The 26,031-nt window shown below is 44.0% G+C and overlaps 1 long non-coding RNA gene across 1 annotated transcript in view; it reads right to left on the bottom strand.

Moving 5' to 3' along the window:
* Positions 1-26,031, bottom strand: part of LOC124805323 — a 399,521-nt gene that overhangs the window by 173,925 nt on the left and 199,565 nt on the right. The window contains exon 2 of the long non-coding RNA XR_007017439.1: positions 17,655-17,733. This is a non-coding gene — a long non-coding RNA (uncharacterized LOC124805323). The remainder of the gene's footprint in view (positions 1-17,654; positions 17,734-26,031) is intronic.

Raw genomic sequence — 26,031 nt, 5'->3', positions numbered from 1 at the left:
GGGAAAAATATTTGTTTTCATGTCCCCTACAACCTCCCAGAGTTTGTCGGTTTAAATTCTTTTCACCCTGTATATTCAATGTTCTTGTTTGTGGCAATGTGTATGTTATTTGTAATAGACTTGTCGTACTAACATATCAGCAAAACATTAAAGGCTCATAGTTAACTTGGTTGGTTAATTGGAGGGGGGGAGGGGGGGGGGAGACCAAACAGCATAGCGAGGAGATCGGTCTCATCGGATTAGTGGAGGATGGGGAAGGAAGTCGGCCGTGCCCTTTCAATGGAACCGTCCCGGCATTTGCCTGGAGTTATTTACGGAAATCACGGAAAACCTAAATCAGGATGGATGGACGCGGGTTTGAACCGTCGTCCTCCCGAATGCGAGTCCAGTGTGCTAACCACTGCGCCACCTCGCTCGGTGATACTATGTTATTTGCCTATTACGAAATACAAAAGTACCTGTTCTTTCCTCTCACGTTACAAAAAGTACCTAAAAAGAGTAGATAAAACATAGCACAAAAAAGACAACTAAGGTTTCTGAGAAAGAGAAATAAAACAATTGCAAAAACTTGCTGCAACCAGTTGCTTAATGATATATTTGCTTCCATAACTAGTCTGGGATGACGCGCATAGAAGACTTACGTAACTTTTCTTAATGCATCCCATTAGAAATTTGTTCATGAGGTAGCACGGACGATAGCGAAATTAAGCTTCCATCCAGTGCCAGTCGCGGAATAAGGCAGTACGAATCACTAAACATTTGTTTTTACTGTGTTACGACTCACTGCTTGTCATAGCAAAATAGCCAGCATCCAGAAGTGATTTGTATACCAGTAGCAGCGTTTTGTAAATCACTGAAAGCAAATATTCAGTTGTAGTGCTTAATTGCTCATTCGGTGACTGGTGCTGGTTTTTTGTTAGTGGAATTTTAAAAACAATACAGCCCATGTTACCCCACAAAGTGAGCTCCAGTGACCAGCACTTCGTTATGATGCGTGATACTGAGCAACTAAGCCAGTAATCTACAAATATCCCAGTATATAGTGGTGTAGATGTGTATGGATAATTGTCTCTAGCGATGATTTATACGTATACGACGAATATGTTTCTATTTCTTTTTGTATGTCGAATCTTAATTAAATAATATTAAAAACGACAATTATTTTTTCTTTCTTATCAGTTACTTATTAAGGGGGTAGAACGTCAAAAAATTTTAAGAAAATCCATTTTTCAAAAATATGCTTATTTTGTAGCACACATCTTCCTTAATAGTTTGATATATAATACATACGAGGGTTGGAACTTAAATAGTGGCAACTATTCATCCACAACCGATTCAAAAGAGTTACATGTTTGCACCTGTTACTGTCCTTCAAAGTAGTCACCTGTGTAAAACCCGTTGCCAGCGATGTGCAAGGCGTAGTATACGGTTAGCAGAGGCTGTTCTGCTGATGGTGCGAGTGGAGCTGTCTAAAGTTATGGTGATTCTCGTGTACGAATGTGGTGGACTGCGTTTTATTGGCGAGACACTCAGATAATGTAACAGACCTACTAAGGAGACTGCCTACACTACGCTTGTCCATCCTCTTTTAGAATATTGCTGCGCGGTGTGGGATCCTTACCAGACAGGATTGACGGAGTACATGTAAAAAGTTCAAAGAAAGGCAGCACGTTTTGTATTATCGCGAAATATGGGAGAGGGTGTCACTGACATGATACAGGATTTGGGCTGGACGTCATTAAAAGAAAGGCGCTTTTTGTTGATACGGAATCTTCTCATCAAAATCCAGTCACCAACTTTCTCCTCCGAATGCGAAAAGATTTTGTTGACACCGACCAACATAGGGAGAAACGATCACCACGATAAAATAAGGGAATCAGAGCTCGTACACATAGAGATAGGTGTTCGTACTTACCGCGGGCTATACGAGATAGGAATAACAGAGAATTGTGAAGGCGGTTCGATGAACCCTCTGCCAGGCACTTAAATGAGATTTGTAGAGTATCCATGTAAATGTAGACGTAGATACAGTGGTGTCTAAAACAAAGCATTAAACGGAAATTTTGCAAGGTAGCGTTTATTTTACCACAAAAAAGTATAAACAGATAAAGTAGAAACAATGGAAAGAATGCAGAACGTAAACAACGGCAGACGAAAATATTCTTCGTTTTTTTCCAACTTCATGGGTTTGCACAGACATTCCTACAACAGGTTAATGTGCTCAATCGGATGTGACCACCTCTGGCATCAATACAGGCCTGACAACGATGGTGCATGCTGTGAATGACGTCATGTTCCTCAGGTAGAGCCAATAACGCCCATTCCTCCTGCAGAGCTGCTCATAAGTCTTGGAGAGGTGCTGGTGGATGCTGAAGTGATGCACCCCGTCTCCCTAGAGCTTCCCAGACAAGTTCTATGGGATACAAAGCGGGGGCGAGAGAAGGCCACGCCATGCGGGCAATATCTTCCGTTTCCAAAAAAACATCACACCACCCGTGCTGCATGAGGTCGGGCATTATCGCCCACCAATACGACGTCTGGACCCACAGCCCCTCGCAACAACTGCACATGAGCTCCCAAGATCTGACAAAAGTTAAACCTTGCCGATTCACCTTTACAACTTCATGAAGAGGCGTTCGTGCGATCAACATAATCCCTGACGCCTCATCGTCGATATGAGTCTGTTCCCACAATGTTTGAGTCCCGAAATCGCGTTTCACGTTATCTCCAGATGTGAATCCGTCGAGGACCGCTCTCGAGACCAAATCGGGACTCATCTATGAAAAGAACATTGGCCCACTGTTCGAACGTCCAGGTGGCACGTTGATGACACCACTCTAGACGCTCTATTCTGTGAAGACGCGTCAGAGGTACACACACAGCAGGTCTCTTGACAGTAAAGGCCACTCTGTGGAAGTCTTTTCTACACCGTCTGCCTCGATGCAACACGTCCAGTGGATGCTGCGAGGTCATATGCCAGTTGCCGCGCAGTTGTAAGGCTGTACCGTCTTGCCCTTACAGGCAAATAACGGTACACTCTTTCCGATGTCACACGAGCTTGGCCCAGTTCTCGTCTTCAGGGTACAGCTTCGGCCTCTATTAACCGTCGCCACATCCAAGAAACAACAGAACGATTGACTATAAGGCACCGGGCCACATCAGTTTGCGACTGTCCTGCTTCCATTCTTCCTATGGCCCTGCACAGTAGAGGGGCTGCAGACGTCTTCTCTATGTCATACTGCACCGTCTGTGACTGTGTACACAGCGACTGTGGATGTGGGACTACGCGGCAAACACTACACCGTTCGACAGGTGCCATGACGTCATCGTTGCTGTGGTTGTCCATTGACCGGAATGCCATCTTCTGTGCACAACACGATCGTACGGACATCTGTGACAGTTTGTACAATTATATAGTGAATTGGACACAGGACTGGGAAATAGGGGTTTGTTGCTTTCATTTTGGACACCAGTGCACAATTACTATGCTCTGGCCTAAAGAGACAGCAAAGAAGAAGTTGTATAACAAAAGGAAGGTGTTCATTTTGACTGTAAATATATTTCAGTTCTTAGACTTTACGCACGTAATAATAATGTCATTTATCACCTGTTGTTCAGAATCCAATTTATTTGTGACAACCCGCCACAGCACGTACCGAATTTCATGTGAATCGTTTCAGCGGTCTAGTTGTGAGAACGTAGCAGATTTACTTTCGCATGTATGGAAATGAAGCTATTCCGCGACGAGAATTAAACGTACAGCTTTTAGCTTTTTCAAATGAACACAGTTATGACATCGTAGAACACTGATTTACCCTCCTGGAGAACCCTGCGTGTGACACACGCTCTTCATCAGATCGCCGTGGCCAGACGCCCCTCCTTCCCAGCTTCTGCTGGAATGTGAAAGGCTCTTTTCGAGGTGGGATGGCAAAGGCTGCGCATTACTTAAGTTGTCAGCACTGCCAGGGTTCAAGTCCCAACCTGCCACCTGCTGGTCACCCTCGTTGCGAGGACGCCTGGTCTCGATGTGAGGCGATCCTGACGCCGTGGCAACTCTCCGCCAAAGTTCACGGCCGGCCTCTCTTCCCACCGTATTAACTACTCGCCACGCCACGTAACGTGCGACCGGCCAGCTCTCGAGGTAGGATGGCTACTGCTGCTGCTGCTACTGCTCTGCTGCTACCGACGCAAAGCCGACAGTTCGCACCTAAGTCACTCCGTGAGCTCTCTGAGACACACCGCGCAGCGTCACGTCTTCCCAGTAAAACCGTAGTCCGTAATCACTGGTAGCGCACGACTCCGTATAATGTTGTTACCGACATTCAACACCGTTCTCCGTCCCAGCTTACAACACTACATCTCTGACCTTCCCCACTGGAGTTTCAAATCGCGCACACAAACTTCTCACCGACACAGGTAACGACTTTTTCTGACAGACTAACCAAGTAGCGACTCGAGTAAGAACTTTTCAGCTTCCTCTTCGTCTGCTTCACTTCCTGTTTTCGGCTATTTAGTGTCTGTCACGACTTTCCTCGCCCTGCGAAGGTCTTCTTTTAGTTTTACTAGTAATCTTGCATGCACTCAAGATGAGCTGAAAAGATCTAAACAGACAGTGGAATTACCGACATCGCGGTTCGAGCTACAAGTAGCACTGAAAAGACTGAGTAATGACCATAGGAAGAAAACTTGATAACGCACGAGATCTAGTAGCAAAGCCGCCCGGTGTGGCCGTGCGGTTCTAGGCGCTTCAGTCTGGAACCGCGTGACCGCTACGGTCGCAGGCTCGAATCCTGCCTAGGGCATGGATGTGTGTGATGTCCTTAGGTTAGTTAGGTTTAAGTAGTTCTAAGTTCTAGGGGACTGATCACCATAGATGTTAAGTCCCATAGTGCTCAGAGCCATTTGAGCCTAGTAGCAAACTGCAACATGTATAAGCGTGTGAAAGAGTTCAAATATCTCGGATCAACATTTACAAAACTGTTACGGTTAATAACAAGGTGTGTTGTTTGAGAATGGACGCGTCAGCCCGCAACCGGCAACCACTGCAGCAAAAATCGTATATTCATGCAAATGAGACGGACAAATTAAAAAAAATTACCAAATTTCCTCGAACTGTTGCGGACTTACCATCCCGAGGCATCAGGTAAAAAATTCATATGCAATTGCAACTTGGCACTTCTCACGAGAGCTGCTGGCAGCAAATGTAAGGTACTCTCACACAGTCAAAGAAACACAGTGACAACCTCGTACGCGAACATTGGCAAAAATGCTGCCCTAATCGGTTTCTTCTTATTAGCAAGTCATCGTCACACTTTCTCTTCGAAAGAGAACTAAAAGCATGATAGGAAGCTAAATTACAAAAATCAAAATAGCATCTGTAAATAACTACACGCTCTAGGTTCGTAGTGGTTTACTAGCTTACTTTTTATTTACCTTTAAACAGCTCATTTGATGATGATCATTAATTGCAGAGTCGAAACAGAATATTTTACCATTTGTATTCATGCAGTTTTGCGGAGATAAATCCAGATGAATGAGCTGGTGCGTCGTGATGAAACAGCACTTCCTTCTTCGCCAAATATTTCCCTCAGTTTCTTGTCGAATATCTCACTGTAGTACCGTGCACTGACCGTTGTTTCTTTTACTATGAAAGGCTATCAGTGTAACACCCTCAAAATCTCCAAAAAAAAAAAAAAAAATGTTGCCTTAACTTTTGAGGCGAAAGTCTTCGTCTTATATGGACCAAGTTCACCGAATGTCGAGCATAGTTTTGTTTCTTGGTTATCGGGGTATGGTGACGAATCCAGCTCGCATCGACGGAGACGACTCTACAAATTAAATCTCATTTATGTTGCTCAAACTGCTACGGCCTCTTGTTGTCCACCGCAAGCAGTCGTGGCACCCAACGGGCCGACAAGTTTTTCATCTACAACTTAGGCATAAATACTGGACCAGGTCCACTCGAGGAGCAGTCTCAGGTCGCACCTGATGAAGGTTACGAGCTACGTGACCGAAATATCGTGCAAGTACGACGCCGATATCCGGCAGAACACCCGACAGCCCAAGATGTCATTAGATCGCCGGGAAAGCCTGAAGAGTTACAAGATATTAATTGCCGCGCCCCTCGACAGACCAACAGTCTCTTGACACTTCGAGTACTTTTGCTCGACTATCAGTGGCTGCAATAGTACCGAGTTTTGATTTTACATTGTCACACGTTTTCCCATCCAAATGCAAAAGAGTGATTCAGTGGAGGACGCTGTGATTTTTCCATCTAGGTGTGGCGCGGTGGAACTCACTGAAATGGATGCAAAATCCGATGTAAGCTTATCAGCCAGGGTTACTTACACTTAAACGTTTTCTAACAGCCGACGGGAGTATCTTACTGAAGACCTCAGAATGTGTTAGTGTAGACTGGAAAGACAGAGTACTAACAAAGGAATGTTGGACAAGACAGACAATTACAATGAAAGAACGACAGACAGACAGACAGAGTTGCGGGTACACGAAGCAATGTTAGTCAGGAGTGATGCTTGTATCCAAACGTTCTCAATATTCCTCCTGAGAAACTCAAACATCAAGGATTAGAAAAAGCAAGACGCGCAGTAGTAGAAGCAGAAAAGAAGAAGTCAATTAAGAATACGCTTGAATGATATTTTATTATGTTTAGAATTGGTCTCTGCCTTCACCCGCGTCTGATTGGTTACGAATGATTGAGGTTAAGTTGGGTGTCAAATTAAGGAACCTATTTCACACGTGCTGGTTTCTGTTTTCTTTTTATTCAGTGATCAGTACTGTGAACAGACAGACAGAGTTGCGATGGGTAATCCGTTGTCACCCATAAAATATCAATTTGGAAAAACGCGTCTTAGAGCCGGCGACCTTGAAACTTGCCTGGTTATTTTCAGATTTGTAAGCGATACTTTTTTGTTTTGCACGTTGAAGAGAGAATTTAAACAGCTACAAAAAGATCATCTGAACTGAAGCCACTCGAATGTTCGCTTCACTATGGAAATGGAAAAGGGTGTCTGCCTTCCGTTCCATTATGTATTCGTCAAGGACGAAGGTTGATGGTACATTGGGGCGTGGCGTTGGTAGAAATCCCAATCATACTGACTTATATCTGCAGGCTGATAGTTTTCATCACCCGGCTCAGAGCGAAGGAGTACCTCACATCTTGGTTCAGAGGGTCCACGTCTGAGAGTTTGCCAGCTGAGTTAGTTCATTCCGAAGTCACCTTTCATTAGAATGGTTATAGTAAAAGATGGATTACACGTGCGTTGCGCTATCGAAAAGACATGAATCGGATGAGGTGTGATAATACCGAGGTGCCACAAAAGCGTACGAACTTTCTGCCTTACGCAGAAAACATTTCCAGCAAGATTGGCGGTCTTTTGCGGAATATGATGTGAAATGTGGGTTTCGACCGCTATCTGAGGTTAGGACGCTTTTAGGACCCTAAAGGATGATCTTGGTTGCGTAAGGCGTGTGTCTATCGTATCCTTTACAGTTGCAGCATCTCATGCATTGTCAGATCATCAGGACAGTGCAGGACCGGTGTACTGAGCATAAACATCACTTACGCTTCAACAGCCGAGCAAATCTGCTATTGCAGAACCGTTCATCCGACGGTAGTGATACCCAACTTGGTGGCCATTACTACCCTCGGGGGAGTATGTGACATTCCACTACGTTTGTGTTGTTGTTGTTAACATTTACATCAGGTAATTTCGTGGCAGCTTAAGCCTGTAATATTACTTATGTACTATTTTATTTGGTATATAGGAACCTGATGATGGTCAGACGACTGAGACTTGTTTTGTAAATAAAGTATTTTACCAGCAACTCAAGGCGGTAATGCGACTTTTTTTAAAATATATAAGAGCTGTGGGGCAACACCTCCTGCAAATATATTATCCAAGTATTCTTCCTTTTTCTTTCTGACTGTCCAGGATTCTCTGGCATAAAATACAACATTCCAGACAAAACACTTGGTGAATCTATTTCTTAATTCTATCGGAATTATTTTCACTGTCAACAAGCCTTTTACCTTTTCTTCGATCGATATTGCACGTCTTATTTCCTCCACTCTGCTCCTATAATCTGTCACCAAATTTCCTAAGTACCTAAAATATTCCGTTTGTTCAGAGGTCTTCCCTTCCAGTGATATTTTGACGGCACCTCCACGTTTGCCATTGTCGGCACTTTCGTATCTATTATATTTTCCCTAGTTCTGAATTATTTTCTCCACTTTTAGGACCCTCTCCGTCATAAATTGTGGTTATCTCTCTTATTCAGCCCGTATTTCTTCATCATGCAGACGGGTAACGTAGTAAGACAACTGCCGATATTTCGACCGGTGCACACCCTGTCATTTTTACGACACAGACTCAACGAAAGACAGCTGTACAAGGAAATTTAAAACCTCAGTTTGCGGAGCATATACACACACACACTCTCTCTCTCTCTCTTTCTCTGTAAATACTATCAAATATTAATAACCAACGGGTGAGGTAGCATCAGCTCTGTTCCTCAGTTGTTTGAAAACGGCGACAGCGGAATTCCACGCAGAATTTAAGCGGAAACCTCCATCTCTATTTATGAGGTCACTTGCTAATTTCGCCACAACTGTTTACTTAATAAAACTATCCCAGTAGCCGGAACAGCTTGCTCGAATAGCCGTGTTGATATATTGCATAGGACTGTGGCTCCTAACCTAACCTTTTTCAGACCATCACCCCTGAGTGCAGTCTGATATTAGCTGGTGTATCCCCACTCCATCCTCCATCTCCACACCCCACCATCAACTTTAGAAGCGGAAAAAATTTTCTTTGTACACACTTATTTTTAAAATGACGTAGGTAATGATACCTAGTTTTTGTAGGTGTTTCATTGTACTAAAAAGTAATGAGTCAATGAATCGAATGCTACTGCTTATACCTGACGACCCTGTTTCACGGAATGACGAAGCAATTCTCAGTGTATCGTGAAAGCTATCTACAACTCCCTGTCAGAAGAGAAAGCTAACTACCCACACTGTGGGTATACACTTTCCATAAAACATACTATTTCTGCACTACTCCTCTCGCTAGCGACACTTGCTTCACCCACACCCTACGGCTCCGTTTAAAATCAGACAAGCTAAAATGTGTGCACTATGCTTATTGTTTGTAAATCACTTGAATGGTGGACTCATTACTTCTAAACTGGCAGAAACTGGAAGACTCTAGGATGCCAATGCTTTGTGTCTGTTCACAGCCACCAATAATAATAATAATAATAATAATGATACCAACAATACTGTTGTATAAGGCTTCAAACAATGCAGTGGCCATTACCTAGTTACTGTTGCGTTTTGCTGTCAGTTTGATCATCTGTTGCGAAATAAATAATGGAGCAATTCCTGGTCCATTGCGGGAACTACCCACAATTCAAATAAGGCTTACATGCAGCTGCTGTTTTAATGTGTTAAAAGAGATGCTGATATAGCTATTTGTCCAATACACGCAACTGCCGCTTTAACGTGGTAAGTGAGATACTCATATAAAACTTGTCCGAGAAACTGAGCTTGTTACATCTGTTACTGTGTATATATTTAGACGATTCCGCTAGCTGTATATTGTACGTATGTCTATGGCCTGCTCCACAAAAGTTACTAAACGCAGGAAGCAGTACACATACGAATGTGACTATAGCTCGTTTCACAGTAGTGTTTATGAGTACATGTTAGCTATTACTCTACATATTTTGTTTTCTGTCACCGCAACTGTGATTGTAACACGCGCAAATTTTTATGAGATGTAACATATAGGTCACTGTTACGACTGTCACATGTACTTATCGTAGCAGACAACGTCCAGTTTAGTAATCGTATGATTCTAGTGTATATCGCTATCGATGTATGTAGACCTCTTTGGCTCTACCAGCAAACAGTGATCAGCTGTTCAGTCGCTACAGTTTTAACATGAATGTGTACACTCCCTAGCGCAGTTTTTATAGATTTACTACGTAATTTATATTACGATATGATAAGAGGTAACTCTGTACAAATGTGAATAATTTACGTCTTTATGGTGAAAGGGTACAGTACCGCCCGACATTGAAAGTAGGTACGAAATACTTCATTATTTTTGTCAGAGCAACACATTTTTTTTGTAAAATAACTCAATTTCAATTAATACAGCGAAGCCGGATACTAGTGTGGGAAAGAATGACAATTTATTTATTTAATTGATCACATGTGCACTCCCACAAAGTAAATCCCTACATCCAGTGTGGTGAGATCTGTGAAATGAATGAATGTATGGTCGTCTGCTAAACGCAGATAGTGAATGTGAATATATGATCATCTTTGAGTCGATCCTTTGGCCACCTTTGGTGGGACCAAAGAGATGAAATTTACCAGAGCTTTGAGCGCCTGAAATGTGGCTGACCAATACGATAGCAAGGTGCTTCCCCCAATGGTACGTGGATTTCGTAATGAATCACATCACTGTGTTATGATACAAAGGGTGAGTCACAAAGGGCTTTATAGCTTTGAATGGTACGAAAATTTTAGATAACTTACAGAATCGGTAGATCTGTCACTTTGTAGCAAACAACCTCAAGTTCCACATAGAAGTGTCAAGCGTCTTTTTGGTTCGCGGTGACTAGCATTTGTGAGGGTACAAACATCGCACTGGTTAATCAATTTCTTCCCACACTTGTTGCAGCAGACTGGGCGTAACTTATGCAGCGGCGGCGTACATTCGAGTTTTCAGGTTGGTGAAACTGTTTGGTACGTTTCTTTACTGAAACCCCAGAGAAGGAAATCCAGTGGTGTCAAATCTGGTGAGCGATATCGAGTAAACCTCGAACTTCAGTGACGAAATGACGCGGTGCACCGTCTTGCTGGTAGTAAAGCATCCCATCTCGACCATCTTCATCGATCTGTGGAATTAAAAAAGTTTTGAAGCATATCCTGCGACACAATTCCAGTGATAGTTTTCTCCATGAAGAAGAAAGGGTCGTACACTTTCAGTTTGTTAAGGACACGAAACATTAATTCTGACGCTGAGACGAACGTGTTCGATGGTTGCATGTAGATTTTCGCTGCCTGCTTGGAGGTTCTTTAGAGCATTCGGTGCGTGGTTTACGCAGAACAGATGTTGCAGAATTCGTTTCATGAAATCAAAACACGCAGCGAGCACGCTCCGCACCAATGAAAGTAGCCATTTTAGCTGCTGCTACTACACTGGCGCTCCTGGTGGCGGAATGGTGTACTCATGCAAGACATGCATCAAACTTAAGTTGTTTGATAGAAAATTACACATCTATCGATTCTGGAAATTATCCTAGTAAATTTCTATAACATTCCAAAGTTGTAAAGTCCTTTTTGATTCACCCTGCACTTTTATTTCCAATGCATTATTCGTGGTGTTATCAGATGAAGATTACGATTTTATATTTCGTCTAAATGATAGTGTGAATAGTTTTATGTGAATATGTGACACCTTACTACGTGTGTGTTGTCATTAAAATTCACATTAGTTAACAGATTCGTGACAGTTTAACCCTTTAATGTGACTTGTGTATTAATTTGTTTGGTATACTGGAACCTGATGACTGAAACTGGCTGTATAAAATGAAGTACTTTACCATCAGCTCAAGGTGGGAATACAACAATTTACGTGTGTGTTGTCATTAAAATTCAGATCAGTTAACAGATTCATGACAGTTTAAGCCTACGATGCTACTTGTGTATTATTTTGTTTGGTACAGAGGTGGTGGTAAGTTCCTATGGGACAAAACTGCTGAGGTCATCGGAATTTGGAAATTTGTGGTAAGGTCTTGTGGGAGCAAACTGCTGAGGTCATAGGGCCCTAAGCTTACGCACTACTGAATCTAACTTAAAGTAACTTACTCTTAAAGACAACACACACACCCATGCCCGGGGGAGGACTCCGATGGGGGGAGCCGCCCAGACCGTGACAAGGCGCCTCAGACCGCTCGGCTACCCTGCACGGCTGAGGTCATTGGTCGCTAGGCTTACACACTACTCAATCTAACTGAAACTAACTTACGCTGACGACAACACACACATCCATGCCTGAGGGAGGACTTGAACCTCCGACAGGGGGAGCAGCGCGACCCGTGGCAAGGCGCCTTAAACCGTGCGGCTACCCCGCACGGCTGTTTGGTGTACTGGAACCTGACGATGGTCAGACGACTGAAACTTACCTTACCAACAGCTCAAGGCGGCATCGCAACAATTTTCAATTACCTGGCAGATTTGAAATGAGCTTGTGTAAACTTCTGGCAAAAGTGAAAAGCATTCGCAGAATGACGAATGAAGGAATGCTTTTTTAAATAGGATGGGAAAGAAGAGAGGTGGAAATGACAAGAACCCACATCGTGGCTGGAACATGTAGTGCGAAGAAACTGCTTGCAAAGAAGAATCGTGGAAGCAAATATTGGAGTGGCAGAAGAGGGTGAATAAGATGGCTTGGAAGGCTGGATGACATTATAACTGGACGAACTGAGTATCAGATTGAGGAAGAGGGGGTGTGGGGGGCGTCCAGTGGACAGCTGTCCAAACACCAGCTTGCTGAACTGCTCTCGGCAGGTGCTGCGCTGGCAGAGTGGCCGGGAGCGGCTGCTGCGCACGTTGCACAAGCGAGGCAGGCAGAAGAAGAAGAAGACACCCGCTGACTGGCTGGCCGGCACACGCCGGCCTTGGACTCTGCCGCTGCGCCTCGCCGACTTCGAGCGGGCACCACGGCTGCAGAAGGCGGCCGCAACGTATGACCTATGCGACTGCGTAAGCTACAGGGAGGTAGTCACCAGCTTTTAACTATCGCCGCGAAAAAAATAAAGTTAGTTACGCAATTAATTTTTTTGTCTGTTTTCAGGTACGGGTCTACTGTCGTAGTGCAACATTTCTGGTTCTCGGAGTCTCAATATCAATATCCCCTGCTTCACTTCTTGGTTGCGAGAAAATCCATTAGATGACATACGAGGATAGAGCGAGCTGCAAGCAGCAGTTGGAACACAGAGTACCACTTCCGTGGGAAATTGTGTCACCTTAGTAGTCGTACAATTTGGTTGGCTGCCGCCCGCCGCAACACAATAATGGAGGATTACCCTTGCGCCAGTGCGCCAGACCACATATTTTTATTTATTAATCTTCGGTAAATTGTAATTCAGACTTCGCTAATAAATATATGGGAAAACCAATCAGTAAGAAGCTACTGTGCATTCAGTCCAGACTTTCACTTTACTATTTAATTTCAATAACATTTGAATACCGAGAGGCAAACGAATTCGTTTGTGTGTCTTCGGCTTCCCGCTAAAAGCACGCCCAGCGAAGTGATTCGCACCACCTGCTTCAGTTCTCGATGCGGACTCGCACAGCGAAGTCGTTATGATGACAAGGCAAAATAAGGGCTGAAGAAATCACGACTCTCCAAGCAATACAAGCAATACTATGAGAAGAGTTTAGGAAGTAAAATTTTATTGACACCTTCTTGCACGTTTTTAACACACAAGTATTAGAAGCGTAACATTTCTGAATTCGTGGGCGTACGTTTCTTACAAATTATGACATCACTTTATGGCTCCCTCTGCGGCAAGTACTAATGGTTCAAATGGCTCTGAGCACTATGGGACTTAACTGCTGAGGTCATCAGTCCCCTAGAACTTAGAACTACTTAAACCTAATGACACCACACACATCCATGCCCCAGGCAGGATTCGAACCTGTGACCGTAGCGGTCGCGCGGTTCCAGACTGTAGCCCCTAGAACCGCTCGGCCACCCCGGCGGGCTAGTACTAATGAAACCCCTCTGGCCTCCCAGTAATCTTTGGATTTTCATTTAACGCCATAGTGAGGTGTAGGCAACTCGCTAGTGAATAGCCTCACCACAAGAACACCGGATCCGCGATATGAGTGCTACTTCTACAGGTATGCAAGAACGAGAACACCATTTGAAGACGCCAGGTGGATGGACATTTTCAGATCTCCTATGCTGAGCTACACGATGACAATTATTGAGCTACACGAAAACTGAAATTAGTAACGAACTACGGGGTGTACACACTTCATTCAATACGTAAACGCGACTACAGATATTCGCATTTAGGTTATGACATGTTCGATATGCCTGCCATCATTGGCCATGGTATGCGCGGACGAACAGCGAAATTCTCCGTGACCCGCTGAAGTGTCGGAACATCGATGCTGTCGGTGACCTCCTGAATGGCTGTTTTCAGCTCAGCAATGGTTTGGAGTTATTTCTGTACACCTTGCCTTTAATATATCCGCAACAAAATGAAGTCCCAGGTGTTCACCCCCGGAGAATATGGCGGCCAGTCGAGGCCCATGCCAGTGCCCTCTGGATACCACAGAGTCAGAATTCGGTCCCCAAAGTGCTCTTCCAGTACATCAAACACACTCCTGTTTCAATCGGGTCGAGCTCCGCTTTCATGAAACACATCTTGTCGAAATCAAGGTCACTTTGGGTAATGGAGATAAAATCACCTTGAAAAACCTTCACGTATCGGTCGGTAATCACCGTGCCATCAAGGTATATCGCAATGATTACAGCGTGACCCGTTGAGGGTGACGCGACTTCTCTATCATGAAATGCTGATTCTCAATCCGCCAAATGTGACAATTTTGCTTATTGACGAACCCATCCAAATGAAAGTCGGCTTCGTCGCGAAACCAAACCATACAGCGCACAGTACTTCCCATCATGCGCCGAGGCCAACCGTACAGTTTGAACGTCCTAATGCAAACCGTTCAGAAGTTATGACGATTTTATTTCACATTGTTCAATAATTGTCACCGTATATGACGCTGCGACACAGACAGGACCCTCACACTTCCTGCTACAGTTGAAGAGGGTCGTAATCTGTAATAGGCGACATCTATCCAGGCCATCACACACCAGTTCCAAACTGCATCAGTATCCACTGTAAGTACTGTGACAGTTAGGCGGGAGGTGAGAAAACTTGGATTTAATGGTCGAGCGACTGCTCATAAGCCACATATCACGCCGGTAGATGCCAAACGACGCCTCGCTTGGTTTAAGGAGCAGAAACATTGGACGATTGAACAGTGGTAAAACGTTGTGTGGAGTGTCGAATCACGGTACCCAATGTGGCGATCCGATGTCAGAGGGTGACTATGGTGAATGCCCGGTGAACGTCGTCTGCCAGCGTGTGTAGAGCCGACAGTAAAATTCGGAGCCGGTGGTGTTACGGTGTGGTCGTGTTTTTCATGGAGGGGGCTTGCACCCCTTGTTGTTTTGCGTGGCACTATCACAGCACAGGCCTACATTGATGTTTTAAGCACCTTCTTGCTTCCCACTGTTGAAGAGCAATTCGGGGACGGTGATTCCATCTTTCAAAACGATCAAGCACCTGTTCATAATGCACGGCCTGTGGTGGAGTGGTTACACGACAATAACATCCCTGTAATGGACTGGCCTGCACAGAGTCCTGACCTGAATCCTACAGAACACCTTTGGGACGTTTTGGATTGCCGACTTCGTGCCAGGACTCACCGACCGACGTCGATACATGGGATTTTACAGCTTTTTACAAGCTCAGGAACTACTGTGGCTGTACGACTAATTTTAACCAGAAAACGCAGATACATTCTCATATATAAGAAAGTAGTATGGCAGGCGTGTGAGTTAACGAGCACTTCGCTCTCATTTAAGCATATGGCAGAAAGAGTCACCCCACAGGAATTGTGAAACGAACCCTGTCGTCCAGGACCGCGTGCCACAAAGGGCGCAAATTCACCACGAGATGGGGAAAATCACAGGCGTCTATTGTCTATTGAGGCCTAAGCGCTGCAGTGTGCAAGTGAGACAGACGAGAACCTACGTCATAGGGAAACCCAGTAGAAGCTGTTTGTGGCCAGGGAGACGTAGCAGTGTCAAAAATGGCGGAGCTAAGATCGGCCATAAAGGGAAACGTTTTTTAATTCTGTAGTAATGCATGGAATCAAGCCACACTAATTTTAATCTGCCATCCTCCATAAATTTTCATGGTGATCCCAATAAAACTTGAATATTGATCATATCTATAATAGTTTAGGATTTACTGTTAAAGTGAAATTAGCAAGTTTTGTAACAAAGACCTGAATGCTAAAATCTGAACGCTTTGGTCGATCTTAACGATAACATTTAATACAGAAGCGCGTCATTAAAATGACAAACGTTGTAAATATCAACTCTGTAACTTTATTTGTTTAAAAGATACAGTAAATTTAAATTATCACTATTTTCAATTAAGCACCAGATCATCATTTCCTCCACACAAAACACAATGAACAATGACAGCATGACACCTTATTGAATCATTAGGTAATAGAATATTTGTTGTAAAGTTTAGTGCATAATAGTTACTTTTGTTCTTTATTTACTTATCAGAAAGCACATTGGTGCAAGGCCGTGGCATTCAAAGCTAAGAACGAAATTGTATTGGTTTTATGTAAAAGAATTTTATGTTTATTATGTAATGGATATTATTGTTACTTTCCTTAGAACGTGAAAGTGGTCAAGCTTTGATTTTTAAAATATGTCAAAATGTAAAATAATGTAGAATAAGCTTTAGGCAATCAGATGAACGGCTTCAGGAAAGGGAACTTTTCGTGTAAATATGGAGGTGGAGTATTGTGTTTCGCGATGAGATTGTGAATGATCGAACTGTGTCAAATGGGTATGCGCTCTAGTGTAATAGCAATTCTAAATACGACCACTTTCGCTATTAGTGTTCTTTCTGAATAAACATTATTCTAGTCAAATCGCAACTGCGTGGCCTACATCATTCATGGGTAGTTAATATAGTTCCCGATATTATTATTACTGTTATTATAGGTTGTATTAACTTTGTATTTGGCAAACTTGCCATCACAATTTGACCAAAGGGTCACAAGTGTCTAATTTAGAGCGTGTAATGTGACACGTGCGATTCAACCCCTAGACGAGTTTGAGCCAAGACATTTCGACGAAGACGAACCGCATGTGAGCCCGAACATCTTTGGGATGTTAGGTCGCAAGCGGCAGTTCAACACGTTTTCGCGCCATCCTCCAATTCCATCGTACGCTAGAATTCCATTTGCGCATAGATTCTACATCCAATATTACCAAGGTAGCGAGTGCATCGATTCGTGATTGAGTACGGTCACAGTCGCTGCCCTTCTATAAAATCTATACAATACAGCGTATATAAAATTTTCTGATGTGTTTTTCTTATAAAAAATCATCGCTACTTCGTTTATCATTTAGAGCATTGGGCAGTACGTCTCTCCCATAGAAGGAAAATGAAATTATCGACATATTGGAGATTGAAAAATGAAAAACATGAGAACAGACCAACGATTTTTGCTGTTTGACGCTATATAGAGTCTGAATTTACTGATGTGGGACATGAACGTAGGTGGCACTCAAGTTCTAAGGGCATTGTAAACAGACTATATCTAATCTTGCATTTACACACATTATTTTGTACAAGTATGTGCTTGGTGTGTGAGCTATGTTCTCTCACAACTGCACCATAGTTTGCCAACTTTGTTACAAGTAACAGTAGCAAGTAATAAAATTAAACTACAGTCAAAATAGGCATTACCACAGTAATGAATCTTGTTTGCAGGTACTCACCACCCGACAGAAGGTTCGCCAGCAAAGACAATCCACAGCAACCGGACTAGACAGGGAGTGCAGCTTTGGACGACTGGGCCTGCATCAGAAGAGAGAACCCAGTTGTCAAAACACGTGCTGGTTCAGGTGAGATCGTCACAGTATTGTGTACAGGCAAAGTTTTAAAATACTCTAACACCACATATACGAGGGTATATCCCAAAAGTAAGGTCTCCTATTTTTTTAAGTACATAGACCTGTTTATTTCTGCAATTGTTTATATCAGTTTACAGCTTGAACATTTAGCTATTTTTTGACATAATCACCACTTCTGTCGATGCACTTTCGTAACGATGTGACAGTTTCTGTATGCCATGTCATACCAGCTCGCCGCCATGCTGTTTAGAAAGTTATGAACCTCTTCTTTCACCTCGTCGTCGGAGCTGAATCGCTGGGACCACAATTAACGCTGACAGGTACTGTGAGACTGAAAAAACTCAAACGGGCAATTCAGAACCGGAGAAGAGGAATGTTGAGCAAGGGCGTACACGTTCTCCATGACAACGAACGCTCGCCCGCACATCGCTCGGCAAACCGTTGCTCTCCTGCAATAGTTTCAGTGGAACATAATCACCAGCCCAGTAACTATCACCTGTTCCCTAGGTTAAAAGAACATTTGGCCGGAAAGCGATTCAGCTCCGATGACGAGGTGAAAGAACTTATAACTTTCTGAACAGCATGGTGGCGAGCTGGTATGACATGGGCATAAAAAAACTGCCACAGCGTCTACAAAAATGCATCGATAGAAATGGTGATTATGTCGAAAAACAGCTAAATGTTCACGCTGTAAACTGATGTAAACCATTGTAGAAATAAACAGGTCTATGTACTTATAAAAAAATAGGAGACCTTACTTTTGGGATTACCTTCGTAGAAAGACATTTTCGGGTAAATTGTAATACACTTAAATATAACAGTGTAGACATTACTTGTTTCTCGTCTAAGCGACTGGTGACTGAAGTTCCTACACTAATGTGCAAAACTTAAGGACGAAAGTAACTTTCGCACGAGTGTCACTGTAAAGTAACGTAGTTCGATGAAACGTGAATACGGAATGAAAGAAACAGATAGACATTTTAAATAGACAGTAATTATACTAAAGTCACCGCGATTTATGATGGACGTTACAAAATGCGTTAGATGCTTTTTAATAGGGTGTGTGACCTCGATGCACGGCAATGCAAACTCTCCAACGTGCTCCCATACAGGCCGCAAAATGGTAAGGAGTTCCTGCGGCACGGTGTTTGATTCCTCCATCAGCGCGGTTGACAGCTGGTGGATGGTCGATGGCGCATGTGGACGTCTCCCCACCACACCCCACACGTGCTGGCGGGGACTGAAGTATGGGAAACGTGTAGGTCAGTCACATCACTGGATATTCTCTCGTTCCAAGAGCTCCTCCACCTCATTCCATGCGGTCGCATAAAAATCTAGCGTGGTCTGAATGCACCCCTGAAAATACGCACATGGGAAAGGTATCACAACAGCGATGACTGGTGAGTCTACCGTATCCAGAGATTTGGAGGTCCGTACGCCCACGCAACATTATGCTTTCCCACAACATAAGACGTCCACTTACAAAATCCTTACGTCCAACGATGTTGGACGTACCCTCATATGACGAGAGGTGGGAACATGTACATCATCGTGTGGTGGTCCAGGTGTTACGGTCTGCAGAGGCACGACGTTGCATGGGCGAGGTGTAGTGACATCCAGATCATTGAAGACAGTACGCTCACAGGTCGCCGTTGTTGTGACACCGTACTCCTCTCCCATGAGCGTCTTTTCAGGTGTGCACTCGGGTCTGATTTCATTCTAATGAATGACACTGCGCGACCGAATCGAACACCGCAGGTGGATGACCTCTTGGAACAGGAGGATATTCGGCGAATGGACGTCCCCCGACGTAAATCCTATCGCTGTAACTCAGGCCAGCTTCCCACTCGTGTCGTTTCTACTCCACATCTGATCTTACAGTCTCCATCCGGCGTTTTCTTGGTCTTCCCCTGGGTCTTCTTCCTACGAGGTTCAGTTTGAAAGACTTTTTGGCAGGTCTTTGGCTGTTCATGCACATTATTTGCCCGTACCACGGAAGCCGGCATTTGTTTATGACACTGGTTACAGTAACCTCAATACGAGCTACTTTTCTATTCACCTCATTTAAAAAAATGGCTCTGAGCACTATGGGACTTAACATCTGAGTTCATCAGTCACCTAGAACTTAAAATTACTTAAACCTAACTAACCTAAGGACATCACATACATCCGTGCCCGAGGCAGGAGTCGAACCTGCGACCGTAGCGGTCGTACGGTTCCAGACTGAAGCGCCTAGAACCGCTCGGCCACACCGGCTGGCTCACCTCATTCCTGATTTTGTCAATTCTAGCTGTTTGGTCCATAGTTCTAATGAATCTCACTTCTATTGCCCGAATTCTGCTCAGATCTTTGTTTAGTATGGTGCATGTTTCTAAAGCGTATGATAGGACTGTTACAGCCGGCCGGTGTGGCCGAGCGGTTCTAGGCGCTACAGTCTGGAACCGCGCGACCGCTACGGTCGCAGGTTCGAATCCTGCCTCGGGCAGGGATGTGTGTGATGTCGTTAGGTTAGTTAGGTTTAAGTAGTTCTAAGTTCTAGGGGACTGATGACCTTAGAAGGTAAGTCCCAAAGTGCTCAGAGCCATTTGATTGTTACGAAACAGGTGTGGTACATGGTCGCTTTTGCTTTACGTGGCATTTTATTATCCCAGAGAAGATGTCTGATTTGCCTGTAAAAACTGGATCGTGCTCAGTATTCCCTGCTTAATGGTGGTGTCTTTCGAGATCACGCTTCCTAGGTGCTTGAAATGTGAAACAGATTCTACTTTGACTCCTTCTAGAAACACATTTGAGGTTGTTCCTTGCCTGTTGATGGTCACAGGACACCTCCCGATATCGTGTCGGACTGCCTATTGTCCGGCGTAGTGCAGCAATACGACGTGATTGCAAGTCCGCTGCAGCTATACTGAGCCACGCTGCCTCTACAGCCGTCCATAATTGAGAGAATGTTGCCGGTGCAGGATTTTGTGCACGAACTGACCTCTCGATTGTGTCCCATTAATATTCGATGGGATTTGTGTTGGGCAATGTGGGTAGCCAAATCACTCGCTCGAATTGTCCACAGTGTTCGTGAAACCAATCGCTAACAACTGTGGCTCTGTGACATAGCTCGTTGTCATCCACAACAACTCCATCTTTGTTTGGGAACATCAAGTACACGAACGGCTGCAAATGGTCTCCCAGCAATCGAACATAACCCTCTAGTCAACGATCGTTTTCATTTGACTTCCTATTAAGTAGTCGATTTCACTCCTGTCCCCAGCGCCCAGCATCACCACTTTCTCCGGCTTCGACTCTCGAGGAAGAATGAACTGCCATTCCTCCACAGAGCTTCAGACACCCCACTGGAAGTGTCTCCAGCAGCGTTCAAGCCGTCATAAAGGCTCAGGGCGGACACATCACCTGCACTACTGGCCATTGAAATTGCTACACCACGAAGGTGACGCGCTACAGACGCGAAATTTAACCGACAGGAAGAAGATGCTGTGATATGCACATAATTAGCTTCTCAGAGCATTCACACGAGGTTGGCACCGCTGGCAACACCTACAACGTGCTGACATGAGGAAAGTTTCCAACCGATTACTCATACACAAACAGCAGTTGACCGGCGTTGCCTGGTGAAACGTTGTGATGCCTCGTGTAAGGAGGAGAAATGCGTACCATCACGTTTCCGACTTTGATAAAGGTCGGATTGTAGCCTATCGCGATTGCGGTTTATCGTATCGCGACACTGTAGCTCGCGTTGGTCGAGATCCAATGAGTTTTAGCAGAATATCGAGTCGGTGACTTCAGAAGGGTAATGCGGAACGCCGTGCTGGATCCCAACGGCCTCGTATCACTAGCCGTCGAGATGACAGGCATCTTATCCGCATGGCTGTAACGGTTCGTGCAGCCACGTCTCGATGCCTGAGTCAACAGATGGGGACGGTTGCAAGACAACAACCATCTGCACGAACAGTTCGACGACGTTTGCAGCAGCATGGACTATCAGCTCGGAGACCATGGCTGCGGATACCCTTGACGCTGCATCACGGACAGGAGCGCCTGCGATGGTGTACTCAACGACGAACCTGGGTGCACGAATGGCAAAACGTCATTTTTTTGGACGAATCCAGGTTCTGTTTACGGCATCATGATGGTCGCATCCGTGTTTGGCGACATCGCGGTGAACGCACGTTGGAAGCGTGTATGCGTCATCACCATACTGGCGTATCATCCGGAGTTATGGTATGGGGTGCCTCTTGTTCGCATTGACGGCACTTTGAACACTGGACGTTACATGTCAGATGTGTTACGACCCGTGGCTCTACCCATCATTCGATCCCTGCGAAACCCTACATTTCAGCAGGATAATGCACGACCGCATGTTGCATGTCCTGTACGGGCCTTTCTGGATACAGAAAATGTTCGACTGCTGCCCTGGCCAGCACATTCTCCAGATCTCTCACCAATTGAAAACGTCTGGCCAATGGTGGCCGAGCAACTGGCTTGTCACAATATTCTTGATGAACTATGGTATCGTGTTGAAGCTGTATGGGCAACTGTACCTGTACACGCCATCCAAGCTGTGTTTGACTAAATGCCCAGGCGTATCAAGGCCGTTATTACGGCCAGAGGTGGTTGTTCTGGGTACTGATTTCTCAGGATCTATGCACCCAAATTGCGTGAAAATGTAATCGCATGTCAGTTCTAGTATAATGTATTTGTCCAATTAATACCCGTTTATCATCTGCATTTCTTCTTGGTTTAGCAATTTTAATGGCGAGTAATGTATTAATATACACTAACAGGTGTCCGGATACTTTTGCTCCGATAGTTTAGGTCCACGCAAGCCATTACACTGGGATGAAATAGCCTACTGCCGGTTCTTGGATGCAGCACTATTGATCAGCTATCGGAATAGGTCAGATTAAGAAAGCGAAGTGATATGGAGTGGGATAGTTACGCAAAAGCGATTGCAGAGAAAGCGGTTGGCTGTCTTCGTTTCACGAGGGGCATCCGTGAGGAGCGTGCTTAGCCAGAGGCCTGGCCGACCCGTCCTGTTTACTGATAGGCGGCGCGGCGATCAAGCCACGCAGGCACGAGCGAGGCCCAACAAGAACTCGCAAAGCGGGCGCCCCGCAGGGCTCTGTTCTGCCTGCATAACGGGACGCACACCCTGCGTCTTCGCGGAGATTTTATACTGTTTCTCGACTGGATCTCACTACGAGAATGGCAGCATTCCGCATTCACACACGATCACCGCATTTCTATCACGTTTCTTCCGTAAATCTCCAGTATCTGACTAGATTCGAAATCCTTCTCGATACAATAATTTACCAACAGCCGTATGTATTGTAGAAATTTATTTCATTTTATGAACTTCTATGTGCTACCAGTTTCGGCATTACATTGATGCCATCTTCAGGCCCTACTCGTCATAGTCGTAAAATCGCTATACACGGAAAGAGCCATATAACTGTATCCGTGAATCAAATCGTCCTGCAACAGCTCTTGGTGGCCTCTGTGTCAGATTCGAAATCATCCTGCATTTCTCGTTAGCCTGTCCGCGTTTCTACACCTCTGCGTATCTGTTACACCGAGTGTTCCTGCTGCATGACTGTGTACCCATGCTTTACAAATGTTCAGCCTCTTCACTGCTGAGATATAAAAAAAATCATAGGAATTTTTTCTTTTCACATTTTCCAGCAAAGTAATAAACAAACATGATACAAATGGAAACGAAATATTTTTTGATGATCAGCGTATGTGGACCTCAGATCCCACGTATTATGAAAACTTGAGACTCTTCGCTTTTTCTTCAATTAGAACATTTTATTAGCACTTTACACATCTCATTTGAAACCCAAACTGTATTTGCTAATGCACACAGAAAATAGGATTCTTAAAGTTAAAATGTTTTAATTACATTATTTTCAATACAGGTATTTCTTGGTGCTGTAAAACAACTTCACAAATGCAAGAAAATACTAAACATACAATAATTTCTGGCTAAACTTCGTGGCAGATCATTCTGGAAATTTCTGGCGAGTAATAATTTCATAACGCCAGTAAATAAATCTTTAATATAGGCCTACGTTTTATGATAAGCTACAAAATATTTATTTTTCACAATACTAAAATGCGTTTCATGTTTGACGCAAAAATATGTCTCTTATCTTAGAATTGCAGTCACTTTTCCTGTATTTTGAGGCATTCCTTGGCTCCACAAATTTTTGTAGTTGGCCAACACTTCAAAACCTAACTTCTGAAATTGGTTCCAACGCAGCTCTTCTTCGCTTTTGATTCATATTTTTTCTACATCCCCACTGTCAGACGAATTCACTGTACAAGGACGTCATCCTAGCCACTGGCACGACATCTTAACGTTGTTATTGTTTACCAGTCAGTTTCATCAAGATCAGCGGGATAATCTTCAGTCAAAAACGAGAATTCATCTTCTCAGTCACATTATTCCACATTGCTGTCATTAAGAAAATATTTTATGTATTACTGTACAGTGTAAAAATAAAGGTTATTTCAGTATTCTATTATCGAAGACCAATTTCAAATTTAGTAAATATGAGTTATGAACTGAGGTCCATGTACAAGGACCACCAGGAAATTGGTTATTTCTTAGTAACGAGCAAAAGTTATACAGATTTGTAGTAACTAGCGAAAGTTAGGAAAAAACAGGTTCTCAGTCTACTATGCAGACACAATAATTATTTACATATTTTTCGATTTGTAGATTTCCCGCGTATGACCAGCTGTAGACTAACAAACAAAGCGTTCCTTGCAAAATGCTGCGCCCTTGTTTTAAAACTAAAAACTAGAAGGTCCATACTCGCAGACGATTGGTCTATAAACGGAAAAATACGCCTAAACATACTGTACAATGGTCTGCATATGTGGACCGAGGTAACGAAGAGGTTAGGAGAAGGTTGCTATCGCTGGACCGGCTCCACCAATGGACGGGCTGACGACAGACGCATTCTAACGCTCATTAATGTACCACGTGTTGCCAAACTTTCGCCGCCTTAGCGGTGAGTTGTTCCACGAAGACACTAAGCAACAGTGAAAAGCCTGCCGCGGTGGCCGGGCGGTTCTGGACGCTTCAGTCCGGAACCGCGCGTCTGCTACGGTCGCAGGTTAGAATCCTGCCTCGGGCACGGATGTGTGTGATGTTCTTGCGTTAGTTATGTTTAAGTAGTTCTAAGTTCTAGGGGACTGATGACCTACGACGTGAAGTCCCATAGTGCTCAGAGCCATTTGAACCATTTGAAGTACGTAGTATTTTGAACAGGAACCCATGACCGAAAACGTAACATTTCCGTTCTACTACGGTTTGAATACAGATGTTAGCTCATACCTTTCTGGTTGAAGAACTCATTTCGGTGTGACGCAATACAATTATTAGCTTGTTGATGTTGTTGTTGTTGTTGTTGTTGTGGTTTGATGCAGCTCTCCATGCTACTGTATCTTGTGCAAGCTTCATCTCCCAGTACCTACAGCAGCCTACATCCTCCTGAATCTGCTTAGTGTATTCATCTCTTGGTCTCCCTCTACGATTTTTACCCTCCACCCTGCCCTCCAGTACTAAATTGGTGATACCTTGATGCCTCAGAATGTGTCCTATTAACCGATCACATCTTCTAGTCAAGTTGTGCCACAAACTCCTCTTCTCTCCAGTTCTGTTCACTACCTACTCATTAGTTATGTGGTCTACCCATCTAATCTTCAGCATTGTCCTGTAATATCATATTTCGAAAGCTTCTATTCTCTTCTTGTCTAAACTATTCACCGTCCGTGTTTCACTTCCAGTTTACTAGCTAACAATTCGAAAGGACACATCACGAGACATCCATTATTATTTAAACACATTTGTTTGTATTAACACTCAAACGTTGCGTGTTTACATTATTTCCAATTCAAAAAAGAAGACAGCATACTGTACGTACGAAACGGTAGTGAAGCATTACAACAGCGCCTCGATGTGGCAACCACGAACTTTGTTACAGCCATCGTACCTACAGAACATGTTCTTGTACAGGCGCTCCGTCCCGCCTCAAACCTAACCTAACCTAACCTAACCTAACCTAAGAGTTTCCCCTTAGCAGCCGTTGACGCATTACACATCTAAATTGAAACCGTCCTATAACGGAAACGGTACGTTTCCAGACAGGGGATCCTGTTCAATATATCATCTACTCACTCGCCTCTACAAGTTTTGTAAGTTTGTAACGGTATTTCGGAACAT

Source organism: Schistocerca piceifrons, chromosome 7 (assembly GCF_021461385.2).
Source record: "Schistocerca piceifrons isolate TAMUIC-IGC-003096 chromosome 7, iqSchPice1.1, whole genome shotgun sequence".
NCBI lineage: Eukaryota > Metazoa > Arthropoda > Insecta > Orthoptera > Acrididae > Schistocerca > Schistocerca piceifrons.
This window is presented reverse-complemented; position numbering and strand designations above follow the sequence as displayed.